This window comes from Pinus tabuliformis, chromosome Q (genome assembly GCF_031772625.1).
Source record: "Pinus tabuliformis cultivar Carrire ecotype Pingquan chromosome Q, CPIR1, whole genome shotgun sequence".
Lineage (NCBI taxonomy): Eukaryota > Viridiplantae > Streptophyta > Pinopsida > Pinales > Pinaceae > Pinus > Pinus tabuliformis.
In genome coordinates, this window is record NC_142296.1 from 204,657,947 (window position 1) to 204,685,208 (window position 27,262).

At 33.9% G+C, this 27,262-nt stretch overlaps 1 pseudogene; it reads right to left on the bottom strand.

Moving 5' to 3' along the window:
- Nucleotides 1–18,838: 18,838 nt before the first annotated feature.
- Nucleotides 18,839–20,058, bottom strand: LOC149218923 (NDR1/HIN1-like protein 12 pseudogene; annotated as a pseudogene).
- Nucleotides 20,059–27,262: the final 7,204 nt, after the last annotated feature.

Below are 27,262 nucleotides of genomic sequence, written 5' to 3' on the forward strand. Positions count from 1 at the left end.
ATACATACATTAATTATCAGCGACAGGACCCTCAGGAACCAATCCAATACTTTAGACAACTTGCCTTGGGGCCCCACTGAGATTTTAGACAATTTAAGGCTCAGTCGCTCCCATGCTATAGGCATGAGTGTCACCAACAACCCAAATTCGCTCTCACAGACTTGTCTGCCCATGACTAGAGACCAAAACAGTCAGTGCTATGCCAACGAATTTGCGATTTTAGCCATTTTTTCATGCCCAGAGCCTTGGTCACTGCCCAGAATTGAACCATCTCTTCAGATCAATAAAATAACATGGAAATGCTTATTGAAGAGAATTTTCGGCGGAAATCACATCGAAATTCATTTTTCGACGTGTTTCGAACCAACAAGTGTGGTTCATCGTTAGGACAAGATGAATAACCAGATCGTGGCTACATGTTAAATAGGGAGAGCAGAACAAACAATGGCTAGAAAAAACAACTACTATTGACCAAGGAATGGGTTACAATGGACTGGGCAACAACTATAATTGACTTTGACCAAGAGATAGGGACAAGAAATTTAATGGTTAATAAATTAATTAATAAATTACTTAATAAATTAGTTAGTTGTTAGGTCTATTTAATTAAAACTAAAAATTAATATACTCTATATTATATAAACTATAGGAATTATTATAAATGATTATTAATTAGATAACTTAGTTAGTTATATAGTTGACTAATAAGTTTAATATTTAACTAAATATGGAGAATTTTCTTCTAACTAAAAGATAAATAAAAATAAATGAAATTATGTTAATTCTATTATCTGTAGCTATTTATAATAAATAGATAATTCAATTATGAAATTTATATGTTTTTTAATTTAATAATGGGATAAATAGGAACTAAAGCTAACGGATATTAATCAAACAATTACTTATTTTATACATTTATAATTTATTTTAGTTAAGTTTATGCATAAAATATTATTTATTAAAAAAAATATAATAATATAGTAAACCTAAATAAATAAATAAATTTTAATATAAGATTAATAACCTAATGCCAAAAGAATCTTATTTTCACTAAAATATAAGGTAATTAATTTGAAAATAATATTAATATAGGATAACCAAATGTGAATAAAATATTAATAAAATTATCAAATTATTGAATAACATAAATAAATAAATAAATAAAAATAAATATTATATATATATATATATAGATATATAAAATAGAAGAAGAAAAAAAGGGAAACAACAAACTAAAAGACGAGGGAAAAATCCAATGAAGAAATCAAAACAAGAGAGAAGCAAGGGGGTGACCTAGGAGGAAAGGGCAAGGATCCAACAACTGTTGATCTTCCATCCGTCATCCCTGTTGAGATTACTCAGCCTTCTTTCAATTTCTATGGCCTCCCTAAACTCCTAGTCATGAAAATGTGCAATTTTGGCAATTACCGGGCCTCCTCAAGACAAATATGGTGCTTAGTCTTCTTCGTGTGTTTAGCCAGGGTTGAAGACTGGGTCCTTCCATGTTTGATGTCAGCTAAGTGCTCATGAATCTTCTGATTAATAGAGCGCCCAGTTTGCCCAACATAGGGGGTCCCACATGAACATGGAATAACATAAACACCTTTCATGTTCTTGGGCTCAACCTGGTCTTTTGCGAATCTAAGGGAGCTACGAATGGTGTTAAGGGGTCTAAAAGATGAGGGAACATTATGCCTCTTAAGGATCCTAGCAATCTTGTCAGTGGTCCCTTGGATAAAAGGGAGATGAACACCTAAGATTTGATCTTTAGGGTCTTTCTTAATCTTGGGACCTTTGCTAGCTTTAAGGAAAGCTTTCAAACCTTGGTGTTTGTTATAACCATTATTAACGAAAACATTAAGGAGATGGGATTTCTCTTTATCCAGGTTCTTCGTATCAGAGATTCTCAGTGCACGAGTAGCTAAAGAAAACATGGAAAAGACAGTACTAAAGAAAATACTTGTTCGAGACATTGACTAGACCCCTACTAGCCATGACAGACATTTCATCAAACATGTTGCAAATATGTAATCTACAGGTGTAATCAATAGTTTTGAGCATAGGGGTCTCATACTTAGCTGAGAATCGCTAAGAACCATTGATGCCTCAACACATCAACTGCCATTCCATCTGTTAGGTTATAGATACATTGATCATACAATTACAATAAAAAACATGAGGAAAGCCAGACATGGCTGCTGTCATAAAACACATACATAACCAACATAACGGGGATATAAATAATCATGAAAGTACATCCATATAAACCACATACAATCCATCAAAATTCTCATAGAAATATAAGGAGAAATAACCTTTCATTAAATGATGCAAAATCCAAAGCCAGGATGGGACTTCCATGTTCCACCCGATCCATAGCATAACTTAAAGTGGTTCCTAAATTTTAGGAGCCTAGGTTGAGTTTATTTTGAGTTGTAATCATTTAATTCAGTTAAAGTGAGTTAAAGTCAGTTAAACTAGTTCCAACCGTTGGAGGAACTAGTAGGAGGTATAACAATGGGGTGCAACTTCAATGTTCAACCAGTTAACTGATAAATCAACCATAATTAACTCATGTATGCATGAAATTCGAGTTATCCAGTTGAGATTGGAGTTCAAGGGTAGTGTAATATCAGTTGTATAATTTATCGAGTTGTATTGGTGGTGCATGCAGCCAAAGAAGGGCCTATAGGGATCACACAATTCATGATGCAGATTTACCTAATTAATAGGGGGGTTAATTCCTTGAGAAACAACGCAAGGAAATAGGAGCTTGGAAGGCAGAAAAATTGGCTAAGTATTGGCCAGAGTCATCTTATGAGGCAGTGAGAAATATTATACTTGTTCAGAGATTGTTCAGGCTTGAACAAGCATTGTATTTCTTCTCTATATTATGACTAATGCAATATAGATAAGAATACATTTTGAGTAGTTTCTTTCCCCTTAGATAAATATCTGAACATATGTGATTGCATCTTGTCTCATGTTTATTTTGTGATTTCTCGATTGATTAATTGTTTCCATTGTTGAGTAGAGTAGATTCAAGTCTTTTGTTTTAGCATATTACATAAGTAGTTTGATCTACAAGGGATTTCTACAAAAACCTTTATCCCTAGCTTTTCATAAATTGTTTAACCCCTTCAGGACTTAGTTAAAAATACTAATGTTTGTAGGTGAGGAGAGCCATGAAAACAAGCTTTCAACACTATTAAACATGCTATTGTAGAGGCACCTACCTTCATTAGTAATGATTTATCTAAAGAGTGTCCTTTGTATACTTTTGCTTTAGATTCAACTTATGTTGTTTTGCTTACACAAAAAACTGATTTAAACATAGAAATCCCTATTGCTTTTATCAACTCCACTTTCAAGGGAGCATAATTAAATTATGCACCAGTGGAAAAACAAGCATTTGTAGTATATAAAGCGGTTAAAAATTTTCATTTCTATCTGCTTAAATCTAAAATAAAAGTGAGAGTCCCATACTCAGCAGTTAGAAACCTATTTATCCAAAAGGAACTTGGCAAGAAAAGGGCTCATTGGATGACAACCTTGCAAGAATTTGACCTTGAAATTACCCCTGCACAAATGATCAAAGGTCACATTATTTGCAAGTTAGCCGTTGACTCTGTTTCTCCTCTTGGTGATCACTCCACTTTTCCTGATGATTCCTCTCTTAACAATGAAGTATCTCTTATAAAAGATTAAATCCTGTGTTAGGATTATGATTCCAATTCATGGTATTCAGACATTAGATTTTATTTGAAAAATGGCATAACTCCCTCTCATCTCAATTCAACTTATAGAAGGGAATTAATATTAAAATCAACTTCTTATCAACCATAAATAATGTCATTTTCAGAAATCATTATGATGGGGTGCTACTTCATTCTCTAGAGTATGAAGATGCCACAAAAATACTCCATGAACTCCATTTTGGCCCTGCTGGCGGCCACTTTGGTCGTGTTACCACTGCTCACAAGGTGTTTAGGGAAATATATTATTGACCAAATTTATTTAGAGATGCCCGTACCCTTGTAATTAAATGTGAAACATGCCAAAAATTCTTGGTAGGCTAAAGATACTTTCTTATCCCTTATAGCCCGTTTTTGTTGAAGCTCCATTTCAGCAATGGGGCTTGGATATAATTGGATCTATAAATCCTTCCTCAACCAAACAACATAAATATATTATAACTACAAATTATTTTACAAGATGGGTTGAGGAAACACCTTTGCGTCTGGTAAACACAAATCAAGTTGTTAATTTCCTTGAATTTCACATCATCACATGTTTTGGTGTTCCTGAATCTCTGGTTTTTGATAATGCATTATAATTTTCATCTCATGAATTGGGTGCATATGCTATAGAAAAAAGGAATAAATGTTGAAGGTCAAAGCATGGAGCTGGGTTACACTTTCTGGCGAAATGAGGGCACATTTTGCTGAAAAAAAGATGATTGATCAAGAATTTTTAAGTGCTTGATCAAGCAATTTTTAAGCGCTTGATTGAGTTGTTGAGGCACTTAAAAATAATTTTATCAAGCGTTTAAACAAATTCTCGATCGATTCGTTTTCTAACCTGAGTTAATGGCGCGATCGAGAGTTAATACCATTAATAAAAGTTGGTAAGGGCGCTGGAAAGTTAGCCTTTTAATGCCTCGATCGAGTTGTTGGTTAACCACATATGCTGCTCGACCGAGGGTTACTTTAACACTCGATCGAGCATTTTTATTTTAAATTTAAGCGATGATCGAGTGTTTAAAGCACTTGGTCGAGTTCTTGAAGTTTTAAAAATCACAGTTTCGACACCTCTTCCGAAGATTTATCTGCAACTTCATTTTGTACCCTATCAGACTTAGGGCAAAATTTGTCCTTAAGTGGCGAGGTTGATCACGTTGGATTCGTGAAAGAATCCTCTATCTAATGGCGTACGAATTTGACACTTTTGAATTCATATGATATTTTTCATCTAATTTCTTTTAAACATAACACTTGAATTTTTTTTGGGCAGTGTCAAAGGGGCTGAATAAAAAATCAATAACATAAAATATACACAATGAATTTAAAAAAAATACCACTATCTTTGTTTACGAGTCATCTTCAAAAAGGTTCTCTTGATTTTTCAATTTATTTAAAAAGTTGAAAAAAAATCTTATGTGAACACATGCGTCTCCAAAATGTAATTGAGATATTACTTTGCCAACCTTGAAAAATAAAAAAAAAATAAAAAAATATTTTTTCATAAAAAAAATAAATTTTTAATATGAAAATTAGTTCTCTCTATGTAGATCATGCTCATATATATATATATATATATATATATATATATATATATATATATCTTTTAAATTACGCATTTTAGACTAAGTTATTCTACATGAAAACACACATACCTCTTAAGTTTTGCGAAAATTTGTAAGGACATATATTGCATTTAATGGAAAATTAAGAGATTATATGACACTAATTCTTTTTCGCAAAAAATATCATTAGGACAATAACATAATTATCCACATATTATCCTTTTACTCCGAATCAAAATCCATAATTATTATATGAATTTTGAGGGGTGCAATTAGATAAAAGAGGACAAACTTGAAATTTCATCACCACATTTGGCCCAAAAGCGTAACCAATCTTCATGCTTTTAGCCTTAAAAATCTAGTAAATTATTATCCACAGAGAAATGACCTCATTGAACCTTAAAATAAAAATTTACTAAAAATTCTTAAAAGAACAGTCTCAGAAGATAAATAAGATTGGCATATTCATTATTCAATGCATTATCAATGGATAAGGTCACACCAAAAGATGCCATTGGAAAGTCACCATTTTTTCTCGTATATGGTAGAGAAGCTATCATGTCTCCTCACATCTTTCTTCCTTCTCTGCAACTGTCTCAAATTGTTTAAGAAATTAAGTCATCAACCATGGAAAACAAAATTTATGACATCAAAATTGGAAGAATAGAGATAAAAAGCTTAAACCAAGTTTGATTGACATCACCAGATTGTCAAATGTTGCTTTGATGATAAGTATTCTTCTAATAGGAATTTTGAAGTTAGTGATTTGGTTCTAAAATGGGATAAGGGTTGCGAGGACAAGGGAGAGCAGACCAAGTTCCAGAAGTTATGGTTGGGACCTTTCATTACAGAAAAGATTGGACCCAACACATTTCAAATGCAAAATTTGGAAGGTCAACTTGAGTCACTCTCGGTAAATGACCAACTTTTAAAGAGATATTTTGCATTATCTTTGTTTGGATATTTTTGTACATATTTCTTTTATTTTTTAGTTTGATTTCCTTTTTCTTTTTTTTTAGTGTGTTAATTTATGTTTCATTCCACAGTAAGTCTGATTGGGAACATATTTAACATCTTTTCTTTATCAATTAAATTATTGATTCATGTGTTAATTACTGAAATGTTTCTTTCAGTTTGATCTTAATATGCATTTCTTCTGTTCAAAGGTATCCTTTGCTTTGCTTTAGATAAAATACAGGAATCCTTTCAGTTCACTTTTGTTAAGAGGAATTCATAGTAAACATGTTATATTTTAACAACATTATCTATATAAAGTTGGAGACTCAAACTGCTCATACCATCCCACCTCATAAGGAGCATATTTCCTCCACATTCGTTAAGTTTATAATAATATTTTTCAGAGTGTGATTCAAAAATATAAAATTATTAATTGGAAAATAGGATGTCTCATTATGAGAGAACCTACCATGATCATAGGTCCTTGTAGAGGTGACATTACCACTGTTAGTCACCAACCCAGGGTAATGGCCTTTAGTCACATGGTTGAAAGATAAGAGGTCTCATCATGAGCCGACTTGTTAACCTCTATTAGTTCCTGTGAATGGCATTGCCACTATTTGGTTACCAAGCCAGGGTAGTGGATTTCGATTAATAATAATAATAATTTTATTTACTACTTTTAACTTTGAATTTGTTTCTAATGGATGGGATACTGGCACATCTTGGGGTAAAAGGTAACCCTGCCAAGGCTATGAACACATGTTGGTAGTAGTTGCTCTACCTGTGGTATTGAAGTATTATTATTATGCCAATTTTCTTAATCATTGTTCATCATTTCAATCGGTTATATTTCTGGATCCTTCTAAATACCTAGTAAATTATTTTAAAATCTATAATTTTTTTTCTTTTTTTCAAGAAAGTATTAATGGACATTTATGTTGACTTGCATAAAAAACTGGGAGAAATTAAAGTTTCAATACATAATATGTGACTTTGATTCTAATGTAAATATTTGAGGAGAAGATAATTGGTTCGACCTAGTAAGACGCCAATTGTTGGAAGGCCAACCACCTTCCCTCTCATTTCCCACCAAATGATATGGGCCCCTCTTGATTTTCACTTTTGGTTTTCGTTTTGATTTGGCTTTGCTACATAATGTACAATTTATTTTATTTTTTCTAAAGAGTTGTATGATATACCTTTGATTACTTCTCAAAGTTCTATATTTTTCTATTCTTGGTGATTGATGCGTTCACTTTCACTGGACTCTCACAAAGAGAAAAGAACTTTGGTTTTGGTCTCATAAAAAGAATAGTTACCAAAGACCTATGACTTTATTTTGCATTTTAATATTTGAAAAATAAGGCCATTACAATATTTGCATTCTATAGCAACCTCAACCTATATTAGGGATTTTATATTTTAAATTCTGTTTAGATGTTAATCCATTGACATCAAATGCATGAAATTATATTTATGGTTAGTCTTTATAACCATGGTTAAACAATGCATGCATGGTTTATAAACTCGACTATCAAATGTTGAAAACCTTGCGCTTGATGCATATATTGACCTTGGCTTATATATTTTTAACATTATGTTATTGACCATTAAACATGGTTTAATATCAAATGAAAAACCTATGCTTGTGATTATGGTATGGATATATTTATTTTCGAAGTTTCTTGATCCGCCTCTTTAATGATTTCAAGGTTATGGTGATTTTGGGTTATTGTTTGTGGTAATCTGTGTCAAGGACTGAACATCTTGATTCATTCCACCTATGTTAATCTAATGATTATCCACACCCTATACCTATCATCATAATATTCTTTCGTACTATGTATTTGATTATCCACTTGCGAATTCAATGTTAGGGTTTTGGGATTGAATGGACATTTGACAATATCATTCTTTTCTAATTTGACTATGTTAATGTCATGAACCAGGGTTTCGAGGGTTTCTCCTTGTCACATAACCATCTTCTATTTTTGGTTTTCTAGCCCGACTATAAACAATATGAGAGTTTAGAAATGGCTCGAGTTATCTGAACCAACGCCATTCGTACTGAGATGCTTGCAATATACGAAGAATGCGGAGATATTTTTCGTAATGTTGGCTGGTTTAGGTTTTTTCAACTCTTCCAGGGGTATAGTCTAGGTGTGGCTGAAGCATTCACCTCTTCATTCAATGGCAAGAAGGCCAAAGTGGGAGACATAGAAATTGCTATAGATGATGATTTTATAGCGGAAGCAACTAACCTCTGCATAATTCAGTGATAATTCTTGGAGGAGGTTGCTGGTAAAGAAGGATTACACTTATGACATAAAAGGTATGCCCATTACCTATCTCAAACCAAAGTGGCAAAATATGGTTTTATTTTTGCGCCATTATATGACCTATGAGGGACGTTGCAGTCTCGTCTTCCTTTATCGCATAAGGCTGTTGAGGGTGTTTTTAGGTTATAAGTTAAAATTTCCTTTCTTTCTACATAGGAGTTTGGCAAAAATGTCATTTAGTTACTGGAAGTAACGCCAAAATGATAGGCGCTCTCTCGTTCACCATAGTTTAATCGCTATCCTAGTTAAACATCAATTGGCTAAATTCAGAGACAATTGGGGATATTTTCTTACCTGAAACCATTTCGATAGAAACATGCCTTTTTGGGAGGTTAACTCTGAAATGTTCTCAGAGCCTAACTCTATTCTTGAGAACCCTCCACACTCACCTTTGTGTGATGTCATGCACTATGACGACCAAGAGTTTTATCAAGAGACTAGTCCTTTTCTCTCAGAAGAAGATAAGGCCTTGAAGCTCGAAACTGTTTGTATTCGTTGAAGCAAAAAAATTGCACAAAATATTCCTGTTGGTTAGGACGGGGAAAGGGGGGGTGGGGGTAAAACAAAAAATCAGATGCAAGGGTAAATCTAATTTATTTGAAATTAACCCCCAGTGTGAAATTTCCTCCTTGGAACCTGCATGTCAACACACCAAGGGTCAGCAAAAATGAAATTTTGACTCTCATATTAAAGACAAACTAATAACCAAAAATATTTCTAGGCTACAACGGAAGAAACAAAGGGTTTCTCTTGATGAGAATTGTCTCGATCTTGAGACCAATATAGAGTGAGAGTCTAAAAAGACTAGGCCATAATCTCCAAGGAATTGTAGCATCCTTGATAATGTGAATGTCATCCCAGAATTGGAATCATGATGATGTTGATAAAATTGCTTTGGAAGCCTTGTTAGATCTCTACTAGTGCCAAAAATTTTTATCCACTGTGCCATGACTCAACCGCTAGATTGATCGGCTTACCAAGGAAATGAGCAACTCAGAGCCTCTTGTAGACTTAACAAAATACTCAGGCAATGCAATTCTACTAGTTCGCTCAATAATTCATAAGTCTCTTATACTCATATTATAGTCAAATATTCAAAGCTTAAATCATGCTAAATAAAGGTCTTATTGTTAATACCTCTCAGCTGTTGGAAAAGATATGGTATGCTTATATTTTGGTTTCCAATTTTCAAAACTATAACGACATTACAAAATATCAGATTATGTAACAACCCTCTTTCCATTGTTTATATCATAATACTTGTGCAGAGATTGTTCAGGCTTGAACAAGCATTGTATTTCTTCTCTATATTTTGACTAATGCAATACAAATAGGAAGACATTTTGAGCAGTTTCTTTCCCCTTAGATAAATCTCTGAGCATATGTGATTGAATCCTGTCTCATTTTTATGTTGTGATTTCTCGATCGATTAATTGTTTCCGTTGATAAGTAGAGTATATTCAAGTATTTTGTTTTAGCATATTACATAAGTAGTTTGATCTACAAGGAATTTTTATAAAACGCTTTATCCCTAGCTTTTCATAAATTTAAAACCCCTTCAGGACTTAGTTGAAAATACTAATGTTTTTAGGTGGGGAGAGCCACAAAAACAAGCTTTCAACACTATTAAACATGCTATTGCAGAGACACCTACCTTCATCAGTACTGTTTTCTCTAAAGAGTTTCTTTTGTATACCTTTGCTTTAGATTCAACTTATGTTGTTGTGCTTACACAAAAAACTGATTTAAACATAGAAATCCCTGTTGCTTTTATCAACTCCACTTTCAAGGGAGCATAATTAAATTATGCACCAAGCATTTGTAGTATATAATGTGGTTAAACATTTTCATTTCTATCTACTTAAATCTAAAATAAAAGTGATAGTCCCATACTCAGCAGTTAGAAACCTATTTATCCAAAAGGGACTTGACAAGAAAAGGCCTCATTGGATGACAACCTTGCAAGAATTTGACATTGAAATTACACCAGAACAAATGATCAAAGGTCACGGTATTTGCAAGTTAGCCGTTGAGTCTGTTTCTCCTCCTGGTGATCAATCCACTTTTCCTGATGATTCCTCTCTTAACAATGAAGTATCTTATTAAATTTTTTTTCTCGTGTCAAGCTTATGATTCTAATTCATGGTATTCAAACATTAGATTTTATTTGAAAAATGGTATAACTCTCTCTCATCTCAATTCAACTCAGAGAAGGGAATTAATATTAAAATCAACTTCTTATCAACTCATAAATAATTTCATTTTCAGAAAGCATTATGATGGGGTGCTACTTCATTGTCTAGAGCAGGGAGATGCCACAAAAATACTCCATGAACTCCATTTTGGCCTTGCTAGCGGTCACTTTCGCAATGTTACCACTGCTCACAAGGTGTTAAGGGAAATATATTATTAACCAACTTTATTTAGAGATGCCCATACCCTTGTAAGGAAATGTGAAACATGCCAAAAAGTCTTGGTAGCCTAAAGAAACCTACTTTTCCCTTATAGCCTGTTTTTGTTGAAGCTCCATTTCAACAATGGGGCTTGGACATAATTGGACCTGTAAATCCATCCTCAACGAAACAACATAAATATATTATAACTACAAATTATTTTACAAGATGGGTTGAGGAAACACCTTTGCGTGTAGTAACACAAATCAAGTTGTTAATTTCTTTGAATTTCACATCATCACATGTTTTGGTGTTCCTGAATCTCTTGTCTTTGATAATGCGTTATAATTTTCATCTCATGAATTGGGTGCATATGCTATAGAAAAAGGAATAAATATTGAAGGTCAAAGCATGGAGCTGGGTTACACTTTTTGGCGAAATGAGGGCACATTTTGCTGAAAAATAGATGCCTAATCAAGCATTTTTAAGTGCTTGATCAAGCAATTTTTAAGCGCTCGATTGAGTTGTTGAGGCGCTTAAAAATAATTTTATCAAGCGTTTAAAAAAATTCTCGATCGATCCTTTTTCTAACTCGAGTTAACGGCGCGATCGAGAGTTAATACCATTAATAAAAGTTGGTAATGGCGCTAGCAAGTTAGCCTTTTAATGGCTCGATCGAGTTGTTGGTTAAACACATATGTTGCTCGACCGAGGGTTACTTTAACACTCGATCGAGCATTTTTATTTTAAATTTAAGCGATGATCGAGTGTTTAAAGCACTTGATCAAGTTCTTGACGTTTTAAAAATTACAGTTTCGACACCTCTTCTACAGATTTATCTACAACCTCATTTTGTACCCTATCAGACTTAGGGCAGAATTTGTCCTTAAGTGGCGAGGTTGATCACGTTGGATTCATGAAAGAATCCTCTATCTAATGGCGTATGAATTTGACACTTTTGAATTCATATGATATTTTTCATCTAATTTCTTTTAAACATAACACTTGATTTTTTTTGGGCAGTGTTAAAGGGGCTGAATAAAAAATCAATAACATAAAATATACACAATAAATTAAAAAAAAAATGCCACTATCTTTTTTTACGAGTCATCTTCAAAAAGGTTCTCTTGATTTTTCAATTTATTTAAAAACTTGAAAAAAAATCTTATGTGAACACATGCGTCTCCAAAATGTAATTGAAATATTACTTTGCCAACTTTGAAAAATAATAAAAAAAATTTTTTTTCATAAAAAAATAATTTTTTAATATGAAAAATTAGTTCTCTCTTTGTTGATCATGCTCATATATATATATATATATATATATATATATATATTATATATATTAAATTACGCATTTTAGACTAAGTTATGCTACATGAAAACACACATACCTCTTAAGTTTTGCAAAAATTTGTAAGGACATATATTGCATTTAATGGAAAATTAAGAGATTATATGACACTAATTCTTTTTTGCAAAAAATATCATTAGGACAATAACATAATTATCCACATGTTATCTTTTTACTCCGAATCAAAATCCATAATTATTATATGAATTTTGATGGGTGCAATTCAATAAAAGAGGACAAACTTGAAATTTCATCGCCACATTTGGCCCAAAAGCATAACCAATCTTCATGCTTTCAGCCTTAAAATCTAGTAAATTATTATCCACAGAGAAATGACCTTGTTGAACCTTAAAATAAAAATGTACTAAAAATTCTTAAAAGAACAGTCTCAGAAGATAAACAAAATTGGCATATTCATTATTCAATGCATTATCGTTGGATAAGGTCACATCAAAAGATGCCATTGGAAAGTCACCATTTTTTCTCGTATATGGTAGAGAAGCTATCATGCCTCCTCACATCTTTCTTCCCTCTCTGCAACTGTCTCAAATTATTTAAGAAATTAAGTCATCAACCATGGAAAACAAAATTTATGACATCAGAATTGGAAGAATAGAGACAAAAAGCTTAAACCAAGTTTGATTAACATCAATAGATTGTCAAATGTTGCTTTGATGATAAGTATTCTTCTAATAGGAACTTTGAAGTTAGTGATTTGGTTCTAAAATGGGATAAGGCTCACGAGGACAAGGGAGAGCAGACCAAGTTCCAGAAGTTATGGTCGGGACCTTTCATTATTACAGAAAAGATTGGACCAACACATTTCAAATGCAAAATTTGGAAGGTCAACTTGAGTCACTCTCAGTAAATGGACAACTTTTAAAGAGACATTTTGCATTATCTTTGATTGGAGATTTTTGTACATATTTCTTTTATTTTTTAGTTTGATTTCCTTTTTCTTTTTTTTTAGTTTGATAATTTATGTTTCATTCCACAGTAAGTCTAATTGGGAACATATTTAACATCTTTTCTTTATCAATTAAATTATTGATTCATGTGTTAATTACTGAAATGTTTCTTTCAGTTTGATCTTAATATGCATTTCTTCTGTTCAAAGGTATCCTTTGCTTTGCTTTAAAAAAAAATACAAGAATCCTTTCAGTTCACTTTTGTTAAGAGGAATTCATAGTAAACATGTTATATTTTAACAACAATATCTATATAAAGTTGGAGACTCAAACTGCTCATACCATCCCACCTCATAAGGAGCATATTTTCCTCCGTATTTGTTAAGTTTCTAATAATATTTTTCAGAGTGTGATTCAAAAATATAAAATTATTAATTGGAAAATAGAATGTCTCATTACGAGAGAACCTACCATGATCATAGGTCCTTGTAGAGGTGACATTACCATTGTTAGTCACCAACCCAGGGTAAGGGCCTTTAGTCACATGGTTGAAAGATAAGAGGTCTCATCATGAGCCGACTTGTTAACCCCTGTTAGTTCCTGTGAATGGTGTTGCCATTATTTGGTTACCAAGCCAGGGTAGTGGATTTTGATTAATAATATTAATAATTTTATTTACTACTTTTAACTTTGAATTTGTTTCTAATGGATGGGATACTGGCACATCTTGGGGTAAAAGGTAACCCTGCCAAGGCTATGAACACCAGTTGGTAGCAGTTGCTCTACTTGTGGCATTGAAGTATTATTATTACGCCAATTTTCTTAATCATTGTTCATCATTTCAATCGGTTATATTTTTGGATCCTTCTAAATACCTAGTAAATTATTTTAAATTCTATAAAATGTTTTATGTTTTGTTTTGTTTTGTTTTTGTTTTTGTTTTTTTTGTTTTGTTTTGTTGTTTTGTTGTTTTTTTTGTTGTTTTGTTTTTGTTTTGTTTTTTTGTTTTGTTTTGTTTTGTTTTTTTTTTTGAAAGTATTAATGAACATTTATGTTGACTTGCATAAAAAACTAGGAGAAAATAAAGTTTCAATACATAATATGTGACTTTGATTCTACTGTAAATATTTCAGGAGAAGATAATTGGTTCGACCTAGTAAGCCGCCAATTGTTGGTAGGCCAACCACCTTCCCTCTCATTTCCCACATAATGATATGGGTCCCTCTTGATTTTCACTTTTTGGTTTTCGTTTTGATTTGGTTTGGCTACATAATGTACAATTTATTTTATTTTTTCTAAAGAGTTGTATGTTATACCTTTGATTACTTCTCAAAGTTCTATATTTTTCTATTCTTGGTGATTGATGCATTCACTTTCACTGGACTCTCACAAAGAGAGAAGAACTTTGGTTTTGGTCTCATAAAAAGAATAGTTACCAAAGGCCTATGACTTTATTTTGCATTTTAATATTTGAAAAATAAGGCCATTACAATATTTGCATTCTATAGCAACCTCAACCTATATTAGGGATTTTATATTTTAAAGTTTGTTTAAATGTTAATCCATTGACATCAAATGCATGAAATTATATTTATGGTTAGTCTTTATAACCTTGGTTAAACAATGTATGCATGGTTTATAAACTCAACTATTGAATGCTGAAAACCTTGCGCTTGATGCATATATTGACCTTGGCTTATATATTTTTAACATTATGTCGTTGACCATTAAACATGGTTTAATGTCAAATGAAAAACCTATGCTTGTGATTATGGTATGGATATATTTATTTTCGAAGTTTCTTGATCCGCCTCTTTAATGATTTCAAGGTTATGGTGATTTTGGTTATTGTTTGTGGTAATCTATGTCAAGGACTGAACATCTTGATTCATTCCACCTATGTTAATCTAATGATTATCCACACCCTATACCTATCATCATGATATTCTTTCGTACTATGTATTTGATTATCCACTTGTGAATTCAATGTTAGGGTTTTGGGATTGAATGGACATTCGACAATATCATTCTTTTCTAATTTGACTATGTTAATGTCATGAACCAGGGTTTCGAGGGTTTCTCCTTGTCACATAACCATCTTCTATTTTTGGCTTTCTAGCCCGACTATAAACAATTTGAGAGTTTAGAAATGGCTCGAGTTATCTGAACCAACGCCATTCGTACTGAGATGCTTGCAGTATACGAAGATGCGGAGATATTTTTCGTAATGTTGGCTGGTTCAGGTTTCTGCAACTCTTCCAAGGGTATAGTCTAGGTGTGGTTGAAGCATTCACCTCTTCATTCAATGGCAAGAAGGCCAAAGTGGGAGACATAGAAATTGTGTAGATGATGATTTTATAGCCGAAGCAACTAACCTCCACATAATTCAGTGATATTTCCTGGAGGAGGTTGCTGGTAAAGAAGGATTACACTTATGACATAAAAGGTATGCCCATTACCTATCTCAAACCAAAGTGGCAAAATATGGTTTTATTTTTGGGCCATTATATGACCTACGAGGGACGTTGCAGTCTCGTCTTCCTTTATTGCATAAGGCTGCTGAGGTTGTTTTTAGGTTATAAGTTAAAATTTCCTTTCTTTCTACATAGGAGTTTGGCCAAAATGTCCTTAAATGATAAGCGCTCTCTCATTCACCATAGTTTTATCGCTATCCTAGTTAAACATCAACTCGCTAAATTCAGAGAAAATTGGGGATCTTTTCTTACCTGAAACCATTTCGATAGAAACATGCCTTTTTGGGAGGTTAACTCTCAAATGTTCTTAGAGCCTAACTCTATCCTTGAAAACCCTCCACACTCACCTTTGTGTGATTCCATACACTATGACGACCAAGAGTTTTGTCAAGAGACTAGTCCTTTTCTCTCAGAAGAAGATAAGGCCTTGAAGCTCGAAACTGTTTATATTCGCTGAAGCAAAAAAATTGCACAAAATATCCCTGTTGGTTAGGACGGGGAAGGGGGGGGGTGGGGGTAAAACAAAAAATCAGATGCAAGGGTAAATCCAATTTATTTGAAATTAACCCCCAGTGTGAAATTTCCTCCTTGGAACCTGCATGTCAACACACCGAGGGTCAACAAAAATGAAATTTTGACTCTCATATTAAAGACAAACTAACAACTAGAAATATTTCTAGGCTACAACGGAAGAAACAAAGGGTTTCTCTTGATGAGAATTGTCTTGATCTTGAGACCAATATAGAGTGAGAGTCTAAAAATACTAGGCCATAATCTCCTAGGAATTGTAGCATCCCTGATAATGTGAATGTCATACCAGAATTGGAATCATAATGATGTTGATAAAATTGCTTCAGAAGCCTTGTTAGATCTCTACTAGCGCCAAAATTTTTTATCCACTGTGCCACGACTCAACCGCTAGATTGATTGGCTTACCAAGGAAACGAGCAACTCAGAGCCTCTTGTAGACTTAACAAAATACTCAGGCAATGCAATTCTACTAGTTCGCTCAATAAGTCATAAGTCTCCCATACTCATATTATAGTCAAATATTCAAAAGTTTAAATCATGCTAAATAAAGGTCTTATTGTTAATACCTCTCAGCTGTTGCAAAATATATGGTATGATTATATTTTGGTTTCCAATTTTCAAAACTATAACGACATTACAAAATATCAGATTATGTAACAACCCTCTTTCCATTGTTTATATCATTAATAATTGATTTTTCTTTAATTTGTCACAAGTAATTGTGTTGGCTAGATTTCTGCTTTCATCTTTCATGGAGTGAGTACCTTTGAATTACCTCCAACTCTTGAGGTTGTTAGTTAAGGATTTCCTATTAGTTATTCTGCTAATTCTCCGTTATCTCTTGAGATTGCTGAGAGGCCTAAACAAATAATTATGATTATTTTTGTAAAAAAATGGTTTTTATATTCTCTGTTTGTTATGTACACATTAGATAGGGTAATAGTTATGTAAACCCCTCATCTTGTCACTGTGGGAGAGAGATCTCTAGTATGAGCGAGGAGTTTTTGGAACAAAGAAATGTTGTTCAATTGTGACCACAGATGAAAATTAATGCAAATAGATAGACTTGGTTTGATTCAATCTGCTTCTTGAATTATTACCTTCCATAAACATGTTATTATGAGCTATTAAATAGTTTGATTTACCAAGTTTAAGTGTTGTTTGTTGGATGATTTGATTCTCTAATGAGAAATTGGTTTAATTGCATTTCTTTGTCAGTTACAACATTAGTTTAAATTTGTGATGACTTTAAACTCATCAATTCTTCTTCTTTAGTAAATTGTGTTCTGAGAAGGAACAATGAATTTATGACGTTGGTTTACTTGAATTATTTTTGGATTATTAAGTTAATTGAAATGTAAGTGTTTATTTATAAATTTGTCACAATGTTGTTATAATAGATGGTAATCTTACTTTTTTATCTTTAGTGTATTTGATGATTGATTTATTGTATTCATTGATGAATGATGAGAATATAATAACTTTAAAAGATATTGTTTACTATTGTTCCTCTTTTGCTTAGTCTTGGCTAAGCGAAAATTACAAGTATTAGATTAGGTAATAATTTCATTTTTTCTTAATGTAAAAAATCTGAAAAGTGAACAAAGTTGAATATGCTTTTATTTTGCGAGATAAGTTAATTGTATTTTTATAGTCTCTTGTTCTGTTGTCATTTACATTAAGGAATAATTATCAATCATTTTGTAATGCAACCTTCTCTATATGGAACGTCAAATTCCATATATCTCTACCTATTAATAACTTTTAATTATAACTATCTTTGGATTATTATAAAGTTGAATCAACTACATTATTGCTAACCATTAATAACCTTTAATTATAACTATCCTTGGTTTATAATAAAGTTAAACAACCACATCAATAGCAATTTAAATCATGATTAGTGAAACAACATTCACATAATAGCAATTTAAATCATGATTAGTAAAATAACATTTGTAAAATAGTATTATTTGCTATGCTATTGATCTATAAATAATGATGAGTAAAATGACATTCATATCATAAACACGGCCCAAACTAGCTTTATTTATTATGCTATCATGATTAGTAAAATAACATTTGTAAAATAGTATTATTTGCTATGCTATTGATCTATAAATAATGATGAGTAAAATGACATTCATATCATAAACACGGCCCAAACTAGCTTTATTTATTATGCTATCAATTTATATTTGTTATACTATAAATCCATATGCTATCAATTTATATTTACTTACCTATAGATCCATAAACACGCAAAATAAACAATATAAACAAATATCAATTTATATTTGCTATACTATAAATCCATATGCTATCAATTTATATTTACTTACCTATAGATCCATAAACACGCAAAATAAACAATATAAACAAATATATAATCTAGCGATAAACATATACTACCCACATATATATATATATATATATAGATATATATATATCAATTATGAATCCATAGCATAACTTGCCCACAATAATAGACGCTATTATTAAAAATGCCATCCCTAACATAAGGGCATGTCTTAGAGGAAAACTTATTATTAAAAATGCCATCCCTAACATAAGGGCATGTCTTAGAGGAAAACTTATACAAACAAAGGTCCCTCCCATCGCAATGTGGGACTTATTTATTTACCGATTTCAGGGGCTCAGTGTCAGGACAACATTCCCGCGCACCAGATCCAGAGCCTCACACAAACAACAGGACAAACGGCATGTCTTAGAGGAAAACTTATACATACAAAATCTCTCCCATCGCAATGTGGGACTAAAATAATCGGATTTATGAATTTATTTACCGATTTTAGGGGCTCAGTATCAGGACAACATTCCCGCGCACCAGATCCAGAGCCTCACACAAACAACAGGGCAGTCGAATGGGGAAGGAATTATTCAAATAAAACCAGAAGCAGACTGACTATGAATACCAGGGAATTAAATTACCATGGAACTCTGATAGATTACAAAATCTCCTAACTGAAACCTAGACCTCCACATGGCATGTGGTGATGGGTTGCAGAGGAACTTGGCCTCCAATGCCGTTATTGCTCAGCCACACGATGGCTTCGCAATTGACATACAAATGATAATGCCCGGATCTCCAGCTGCCCACCTTCCAGCGGACCCTTCCGTTCATTCTCAGACTCAAGCTCAACGACCCTTTCAGGCTCTCGTAACTCAGCTGCTCACAGACGACGGGAGCCAAGGGAACGGAATTCCCATATAAAATGGGAGCCAAGACGTTGATATCCTTGGGGTCCTGGTAGAAAGGGGGCAACGAGAACTCGGCCGTGATCTGCTGATCCAGATACGAGGCGTAGGTGCTCAGGCTGTCGTAGATGACACCGATCCTGTCATTCGGGTTGCGCGACACCACGGTGAACTGCAGGCTGGAAGTGAGCAATCCGTCGCTCACATTCAGCACGCTGACCGTAGCGTTCTGCAGGTAAAACCGTGGCTTGTGCGGATGCAGCGCTAAGAAGATGACGAGGATCACGAACAGCACGATGAAGAGCAACGCCAACAGAGCCTGCAGGAATCTCCTGTAGGGCATCTCTTCCCACCAGTGGCCATGGCGGCCGCAATCCTTGTGAGTCACACATCCCTTGGCTGACATGGCTGGATTTTTCTGCTCGGTCCCCAATGCAAAATTCTGACCACAAATGAAGTGGTAATGCTCAGAGCGTTACCACTTCTGACGCTTGGCGTCAATCCGGAAATAAGAATATTGAGTTTGAGGAAACACAGGAAAGACGGGCTCTTAAAGGACGGATTGAACACAGGGTACGAGAAGCTTCAGTGCGCTTACAAAGAAAATCCTAGGCAGGTCTACTCGAACCGGCTAGGAAGGTGCATTGCTGCCAGAAAAGTATACAGCAGAATTATTGCTCTGCCTTCAAGACTGGGCGTACAGAAGGAGAAAAGTGTGCAGCTACTTAGAGGAAAGGTACGTATTTGGTTATTCCAGGAACAAAAACCGCCCGTTTCTTTGTGGAATTCTTTTTTCTCCAAGTACTGTACAAATTTTGGTCGTTTGACCCTTCAAATTTCAGTTTACATGCATTCATACTTGCAAATTCTGAAGGGCAGTTCGGAAATATTTAAGGAGAATTTTTACTGAATAAATTTATGCACATTCCAATTTCAATTTCACGAATTCTTCGTCCTTACGACACTTGCGGGTAGGGCAGTTATGGATGCACAAAAAAAACTTGTGTGAAGGATTAACACGGAAACTCTAATGAAGTTTCCTAGGACTAATAAAATGATTGCACTTTCTCCCATAGTTTGACGAAGCGTGGAGACATTGTGGATCTTTATTTTGATTTCGTTATCATATGATATTGTGTGTGGAGACTCACCTCTATAATGTTAATGCTTTTGTATTTTCGGATAGATCCGAATTTTATGGGTAAATGGTTTATAAATAATTTATAATTATTATTAGTGTAAATTAAAATGATTATTAAAGAAAATATATTAATGGGTAAAAGAAAATGTTTTAGTTATATGAGGCATATTTATTTTTCATGGTTTTTTTTTTTTTTTCTACTTTTACATATAATTAGGGGATGCATATATTTTTATTTGCTATTTTTTTCTTGGTTTATTGAAACAATTATTTCTTATGGGTTATGTTGGTCAATGTATCTATAATGCGATTAGCCCATATCATATGTTGAGAGAGATTTGGTACAAAATTAATATGATTCAAGATTCTACGTGTTACACTAATGTTATGGGAAATTTAGGTGTAATAATCTTTTCAAGTTATCTCAACACTTCTTTATTACATTGCTAATTTCTCCAAAGTTTCAATGATGCTTCATTTAGGTAGCCAAAGATTACTCATTAATTCAATTTTCTTTTTAGCAATGTCATAGCATCATAATGTATTGAACTCCATTATCGGTTAAGCTTACACATATATCTTTGAAGACTCTAACCGATGAACCTCCTAGTGGGGACATCTTTCAAATGTGTCAATCGTTACTACCACAAATGTAAGGTATAATGTCAAGCTTCTCCATGCAAAGTAATGGGAACTAATTTTAATAAAGATGGCAGTCAAGATCCACACTTGCAAGTCCTTGTCTAGGAATTAAGTATGCTCTTACTTTAATTCCAGATAGGAATTAAAATATACTTATTAAGAAATCCATAGGTAGTAGTTGGGTGGTAGCAAGGAGGAATTAAGTTCGTTCCCTTTTAGATTCAATCCTTATCATGGACATGTGGCCTTTTGTGGCTTGGTTGGAAGGTAGGTGCCCCTAAGGATAAGGATGTCACATGTCATTTTTTGGGATGCGTTGGCCTTACATTGAATCGTGAGTTTCCTGTTAGGTGTGGCTTGCACACTATTTTACCTAGCCAAGAGTTTGAACTTGGGTCTTGCCCAAATAATCCTAACCAATCATTGATTTCCCTAGATCTAAGAAGAAAATATCAATTGAAAAAATCTTAAGGTGGGTGTATAAAGAAGGTTCCATTTTTCATTGCAATAGGACATGCACTCATTGTTATTTTTAGGAAAGTGTGTGAACTTTAGCAAAGTATACACATTTTCATTTAAATGGCCCCGGTCCCCATCAAGCTACTCCATAAGGCTGCACATCTAATTTTTTCTTAATTAAAAATGACATCCATGCATTAAACACACACACTATTATTAGAAGCACATGCACATATCTATTATAGAAAATACTAAAAGAAACACAATCCCTTTTTCTTCATTTTCTCACCAACCTATTGCAATTTTTCCTCCACCAATATGAGTGTGCTTCATTGATCTAGACCTAAAATTGGTGAGGGAAAAGCAAGGTCAAATATTGGCATCATTGGCACTCAATATTTCACTAAGAGAATGTCTCATTTCTAGGTATATTTCATTTTAAATGTCATTTTTATAATTTTTAACTTTGAGAAACTTACATATTTTGAAGAATTTTTTTTTATCATTGTTTAATTGTAGATATTGCAAAATATTTATGAAAACCCAAGTATTAACTCCCCCCCCGGTAAGACCATACAATGAAATTAATCAATGTATAAATGAAATTAAAAACCAAATTGGAGAACTTAGGAATGCAAGAGAGTGATTTGGTATTTCGTTGGCCACTTGATACCAAGTGTCGCTTTCATTATTCATCTCTATGGCCAACTATCTAATGTATCTAAATATAGGACTAGGATGAGAAAGTACTACTCAACTAGCATTCCCAAGGAAGAGATTAAAAAATTGAATATAAGCAAAGAGAGTATTGTTCAATTGTTCATTAACCCTATAATTAACCAACCACCTAATTTGAGAAAGAGACGTCTTTGTATAGACTAGTGCACATTCTCAACATGGAGATATAATTGGATGGATCAATGGTTTATGGTATTTGACAAAGCCCCCTACAATAGTAGGGGGGTTCCCTTGCATTTTCTTTGAAAACTATGAGCCATCTTCACTATGTGTCTACATGTTGATTATTCTGACAAGGGAGATGCAAGGGGTTGGTCTTGGATTTATTAAGAATTGAGCAACTACCGAGTCATAACCCACTGAGAGAGATGCCTACTCTTTGGAAATTGCCTACCCCCTTCTCACTCATCTACCTTAGGTTAGAGATAGCATGTAAACCACTATTACTATGACATTCCTAACACATACTATTATTCAACATGTGTAACACACTCCTCCCACATCTACCCAAGCAACTGGTCAGCCAGGGTAAACATGCGACTAGAGGCCACTATGATATGATTCGACCTCCTAAGTCACGTTAAGGAAGTGGAACGATAGAAACACACAATACATACATTAATTATCAACTACAGAACCCTCATGAACCAATCCAATACTTTAGACAACTTGCCTTGGGGTCCCACTGAGATTTTAGACAATTTAAGGCTCAGTTGCTCCCATGCTATAGGCATGAGTGTGACCAACAACGCAAATTCGCTCTCACAAACTTGTCTGCCCATGACTAGAGACCAAAACAGTCAGTGCTATGCCAACGAATCTGCGATTTTAGCCATTTTTTCATGCCCAGAGCCCGGGTCACTGCCCAGAATTGAACCATCTCTTCAGATCAATAAAATAACATGGAAATGCTTATTGAAGAGAATTTTCGGCGGAAATCACATCAAAATTCATTTTTCGACGTGTTTCGAACCAACAAGTGTGGCTCATCGCCAGGACAAGATGAATAAACAGATCGTGGCTACATGTTAAATAGGGAGAGCAATGGCTAGAAAAAACAGCTACTATTGACCAAGGAATGGGTTACAATGGATTGGGCAACAACTATAATTGACTTTGACCAAGAGATAGGGATAGGGAATTTAATGGTAATAAATTAATTATTAATAAATTACTTAATAAATTAGTTAGTTGTTAGGTCCATTTAATTAAAACTAAAAATTAATATACTCTATATTATATAAACTATAAGAGTTATTATAAATTAGATAACTTAGTTATATAGTTGACTAATAAGTTTAATATTTAACTAAATATGGAGAATTTTCTTCTAACTAAAAGATAAATAAAAATAAATGAAATTATGTTAATTATATTATATGTAGCTATTTATAATAAATAGATAATTCAATTATGAAATTTATATGTTTTTTAATCTAATAATGGGATAAATAGGAATTAAAGCTAACAGATATTAATCAATCAATTACTTATTTTATACATTTATAATTTATTTTAGTTAAGTTTAGGTATAAAATATTATTTATTAAAAAAATTAATAATAATATAGTAAACCTAAATAAATAAATAAATTTTAATATAAGACTAATAACCTAATACCAAAAGAATCTTATTTTCATTAAAATATAAGGTAATTAATTTGAAAATAATATTAATATAGGATAACCAAATGTGAATAAAATATTAATAATATTATCAAATTATTGAATAAAATAAATAAATAAATAAAAATAAATATTTTATATAAATAAAGATTATATATATATATATATAATATATAACAAAAGAAGAAAAAAAGGGAAACAACAAACTAAAGACGAGGGAAAAATCCAATGAAGAAATCAAAACAAGAGAGAAGCAGGGGGGTGAGCTAGGAGGAAAGGGCAGGGATCCAACAACTATTGATCTTCCATCCGTCATCCCTGTTGAGATTACTCGGCCTTCTTTCAATTTCTATGGCCTCCCTAAACTTCCAGTGATGAAAATGTGCAATTTTGGCAATTACCTGGGCCTCCTCAAGACAAATATGGTGCTTAGTCTTCTCCGCGTGTTCAGCCAGGGTTGAAGACTGGGTCCTTCCATGTTTGATGTCAGCTGAGTGCTCATGAATCCTCTGATTAATAGAGCGCCCAGTTTCCCCAACATAGGGGGTCCCACATGAACATGGAATAACATAAACACCTTTCATGTCCTTGGGGTCAACCGGGTCTTTTGCGAATCTAAGGGAGCTACGAATGGTGTTAAGGGGTCTAAAGGTTGAGGGAACATTATGCTTCTTAAGGATCCTAGCAATCTTGTTAGTGGTCCCTTGGATGAAAGGGAGATGAACACCTGAGATTTGATCTTTAGGGTCTTTCTTAATCTTGGGACCTCTGCTAGCTTTAAGGAAAGCTTTCAAACCTTGGTGTCTACTATAACCATTATTAACGAAAACATTAAGGAGACGGGATTTCTCTTTATCCAGGTTCTTCGTATCAGAGATTCTCAGTGCATGAGTAGCTAAAGAAAACATGGAAAAGACAGTACTAAAGAAAATACTTGTTCGAGACATTGACTAGACCCCTACTAGCCATGATAGACATTTCGTCAAACATGTTGCAAATATGTAATCTACAGGTGTAATCGATAGTTTTGAGCATAGGGGTCTCATACTTAGCTGAGAATCGCTAAGAACCATTGATGCCTCAACACATCAACTGCCATTCCATCCGTTAGGTTATAGATACATTGATCATACAATTACAATAAAAAACATGAGGAAAGCCATACATGGTTGTTGTCATAAAACACATACATAACCAACATAATGGGGATATAAATAATCATGAAAGTACATCCATATAAACCACATAAAATCCATCAAAATTCTCATAGAAATATAAGGAGAAATAACCTTTCATTAAATGATGCAAAATCCAAAGCCAGGATGGGACTTCCATGTTCCACTCGATCATAGAATGGATCAACCAAATCTCTCTTCAGCCATTCACCCCCGTGTCATATTCCAAGCATGAATTTGGGATCTCATAGAACACATCAATAAAAACTCATCTAGGGCTTCTAGAGGTCATCCATCTCAACCCATAAAACAATGATTCCACCTCACAGTCGGACATCACAAAACCATCATCTGATTGGTATCTATCCCAGTCGTCTATGGCTCTAAAGTGTTTGTTCCAACCAAGGCTCTAGGACTAATAACTTAACCCACAACTGCTGCCGGGCTCCAGAGCGTTTCTCCAACCAAGGCTCCAGGATTAGTAACTCAACCCACCAAGGGCACTAGAGCGTTTGTCCAACCAAGGATACGAGACTAGTAACTCAACCCAAGTTGTTACAGGGCTCCATAGCGTTTGTCCAACCAAGGCTCAAGGAACTAGTAACTCAACCCAAGCTAAGGAAACATGAGAACCAACAAAAAAAATAATGAAAGTAAACCCACAATCACCATGGCTATCTAGGAAATGACAAGGCTAAGCAATCCACTGCCGATCTAGAAAATCCTCCATGCCAATGACAAACCACAACCAAGAAACCACATGCATGTGCCATGCATGCCAAAACTAGTGAAGGACACATACATGAAACTCGGTATCTGCAAGCAAATCTGATGTAGTTGTTGATTCTGATGCCTTCTTGCACTTTCCTGCTCTTCCTTTGCCTTCTTTCTCCAAAACTCCAAGTATGCTACACCCTCCAAGGGTGCTCCAAGAAAACTCTAAGTCTCCAAGAGTATGAGAGAGAGAGAATAGAAGAGAGCTCCAACACTGAATTGAAAAAAGGTTACCAACTGATCCTCAAAAGCCTTTTTAAGAATGAGGTCTTTATTTTCTTCATTTTCCATTATTTTCCTTGATTTTCATCCTCACATGCAATTTGTGTCCTTTCACCTCCCTTTTCTCCTAATTTCCATTATTTTCATAAATAAATGTGCCAAAATAACATTTTTCCTTTCCAAAGTCTTAGCCATTGCCTTTGCCAATTTCCTTAGCCATAAACAATCACAACTGATCCTTATCACTAGGATTTTGCCCAACATTCAACTTGGAATAAATGTCCCATCATCCGTGGTTATTATTTTGCCTTTATTACATGGAAGTTTCACCAGGGATGTTACAGAACCCTCCCGCTTAGGGGAACACCGTCCTCAGTGTTCAACAACACCTATAACTACAAAATTGTTGTAGCAAAATATATATTGCTGATGGAGCTTTATAACTCAGCTCAATGCAGTATTTACAATGATCAACCTGCTAAAAGTGAACCAACATAACAATATAATAACATGACATCTTAACAACATACTGCATAGTGGAGATTTATAACATAGTTCATGGCATTATTTACATCCATATACATATGTACATAAACCAACATTGCTTTGCATCAACTGGCAAACAAGGCGGGATACATAGCTCACATCTGATCCACCATCTCCCATGTAGCTTCATTGGGCCTGTTGCCAACAAAGTGTCTAGGCACCACGACAATGCTCAGAGTAAGGATTAGAGTGACATCCCTTACTCTGAGCATTGTGATCATACCTAGACACTTTGTGCGACAACAGGGCCCATAGTGCTTCCATTGCACCTTAAATTTCTCGATTGCTCGGTTCCAAAGCATGAGCACCATTTTCTGTAGTATACGCTTGTTACATAGTATTTTGTCACATCTCCTGCACTTCCCTGTGACATAACCCAAAGTGCCCGAAACATGACTATTATGTGGTGTATCATTCATATATGCAGCTCATATATTTCCTAAGACATTGATTGGAA